Source organism: Gadus morhua, chromosome 13 (assembly GCF_902167405.1).
Source record: "Gadus morhua chromosome 13, gadMor3.0, whole genome shotgun sequence".
Taxonomy (NCBI): Eukaryota; Metazoa; Chordata; class Actinopteri; order Gadiformes; family Gadidae; genus Gadus; species Gadus morhua.
In genome coordinates, this window is record NC_044060.1 from 25337777 (window position 1) to 25340751 (window position 2975).

The 2975-nt window shown below is 45.8% G+C and overlaps 1 long non-coding RNA gene across 1 annotated transcript; it reads right to left on the reverse strand.

Moving 5' to 3' along the window:
- Positions 1-652: 652 nt before the first annotated feature.
- LOC115557407 (uncharacterized) lies at positions 653-2234 on the reverse strand. Its single transcript, XR_003979185.1, has 2 exons — positions 2176-2234; positions 653-968 (listed from the first exon to the last, which is right to left on the reverse strand). It is a non-coding gene; the product is annotated as an uncharacterized LOC115557407 (long non-coding RNA).
- Between the last annotated feature and the right edge of the window lie 741 nt (positions 2235-2975).

The window sequence follows — 2975 nt, forward strand, 5'->3', positions numbered from 1 at the left end:
GTCTGCTCCCTCGTCTTTGGAGTGATCTGTATAGATATCTAAGTACCTTACACACTTTCTCATCCTCTTCCCACTCTTTCCTCATTTCTATTAAGTTTAAGTCTATCTCTATGTCGGGAAATAAACAAATTGTAACCTTACTTATTGGTGTAGAAGTCCCTTTTAAATGACTTACCCTATCACTTTCATACGTTGCATATTCCCAACATTCCTGTGTTACATTTTTGGCAGGGTTTTCATATCCACATCCTTTTAGTCGGCTCCAGTATTCAAGTAATATTTTATCTCTTCTAATTGGCACTTCTCCTGTATGACGTCGCTACTGGAAAGAAACTATCAATGGTTAACGTAGGCCTAGCCTATATATATAGGGCCAATATGAGGGCTTTTTTGTGTCTATTTTTTTTAATTAATTTATGTGGTGTATTTATTTATTGAAAACCTAGCCTTGACTACAGTATCCTCTATGCATAGAATAGGTAGACGCCCCAATAGTAAAATGAACCACAAGTTCTTGGTGTATGCACCCTCATATGGGGAGTAACAGTATGGATTGTTTATTATGTTTAGAACCCTTTCATTTCATTATGCCTGAACAGCTATGGAATGTGAACATATATCTGTTTCGGCCTACATAGCCACATAGAAAATATTGATGTTTTCAAATTGCTTTTTATTTTTTATAACATTCAGGGCTTGACTTTGGACCTGCTTTGAACCACAACGTCCTGTATTTCTCTGTCTCGTAGGCATCCGACTCCATGATCTCGCTGGAGTCGCTCAGTGTTACGGTGACCGTTGACCTCTCGGACCTTGTGAACTCTTTGTTTGACCCCCTTGAAACGCCAGTGGGTCCTCAGAGGTCGGCGGGTGGGGTCGTCTACGGCCTGGAACAGCGCCTCGCCCTCCCCCAGGGTGATCTTGTACTGGTGCCACGGACACACGATGCAGCTCTGCCTATTAAACTCCTGGCCGATGATGAGGAGGAAATATTAGTAGGATTATTTATGCCAATAAAACAATCTTTCTAGACGATGAAGCCTGCCTTCTAGACCAGTGGTGCTCAAACTTCTTTAGGCAAGGATTAAAATAAGCTAAGCTTTATCCAGGGAGACCCCCCCCCCCCCACCCACCCACCCCCCCCCGCTCCTTGACCACCTTGACCAAGACATTTACTGGGGGAAACACTGGCTTTACTGTTTAGCGACTTCATGATTCGACAGCGAGAACTTGACCCACACCTATAATTGGATATCTGGGTATGGCCACATCCTGTTGACAAAGATCTTGGGGTCTATGGGTCTCAATCTATAGGTCGAAACCAATCTTAAAAGATTGTTCAGCTTAATATTGATCTCCATTTAACGAGAATTGATCTTGATGCACATTCTCTTCTCTTATTTGGAATGAAATCAGGCAGAAGCTAAATGAGTTTACGTTTTTCCTGCTTTCACTCAGACCTGTTGATATTGGTAACCCACAGTACTGATGGTAAGACATTAGTACTTGATCCTCCTTCTCCCGGGAGTTGTTATCTGTCCAAGGACCTAAGGATTGTGTATCTCAACCTTTTATGTGTAGAGCTATTAAGGATTGATATTGAGTGTTAGACCCTGGACATGTGTCACAGACCCCAAGAGGTCCCACTTTGAGAACCACTGTTCAAGGCTACACACACACACATGTCCAAACGTACGGTAGCAACGCATGTCTATGGCATGAAGCTCCCCCTGGTGGTATAGGACCAGATTACTCCATTTTGGCCAATGTTTGGAAAGTAATAATATTTGAGGGAACTTTTTCTTCTATTTTTTTTGTTGTTTTAGCAGCGAAAAGTTCTGACTGAGTTTTCATAAAGATTATACAATACATAGGCCTGTAGGTATAACGCGCTATTTCATGCTGAAATGCGACGTAATCCAGTGTTCACAGGAAACGTACACTGTCAACGTATGCTTTTGGCGACTGGGTTGGCTCTCAGATATATGTGTTTCTAACAAGATGATATCATTAAAAGTTACGTAAATTAACGGTTCAATAACACAACCGCAGAAAACACGTGAGCTGTTTAGCGAAAGCAGCATTCCTAGCAACCTGACGTCGTTGAAACATGCAAGCGAGCCGATAAAATCGTCCTAATAACTATAAAACCAAAGATCATACACATTCACTTACTGAAGATTATGCAAGGATCATCGGCCTGTGACCTTCAGCACTCACTGGATCGGCTGGCGGCCAAGTGTGAAGCGGCTGGGATGAGGATCAGCACCGCTAAATCTGAGGCCATGACTCTTAGCAGGAAACCGGTGGATTGCTTACTCCGGGTAGGAAATGAGTCCTTAGCCCAAGTGAAGGAGTTCAAGTACCTCGGGGTCTTGTTCGCGAGTGAGGATACTATGGAGCGTGAGATTGGCCGGAGAATCGGAGCAGCGGGGGCGGTATTGCGTTCGCTTTACCGCACCGTTGTAACGAAAAGAGAGCTGAGCCGCAAGGCAAAGCTCTCGATCTACCGGTCGATCTTGGTTCCTGGTTGTGTCTGTTGTAATCATGGGTTAGGATAGGACCTATCCTCACCTATGGTCATGAGGGCTGGGTGATGACCGAAAGGACGAGATCGCGGGTACAAGCGGCCGAGATGAGTTTTCTCAGAAGGGTGGCTGGCGTCTCCCTTAGGGATAGGGTGAGAAGCTCAGCCATCCGTGAGGAACTCGGATTAGAGCCGCTGCTCCTTTACTTAGAAAGGAGTCAGCTGAGGTGGTTCGGGCATCTGGTAAGGATGCCCACTGGGCGCCTTCCTTGGGAGGTGTTTCAGGCACGTCCAGTGGGGAGGAGACCTCGGGGAAGACCCAGGACTAGGTGGAGAGATTATATATCTCAACACTGGCCTGGGAACGCCTCGGGATCCCCCCGTCAGAGCTGGTCAATGTGGCCCGGGAAAGGGAGGTCTGGGGCCCCCTGCTTGAGCTGCTCCCCCC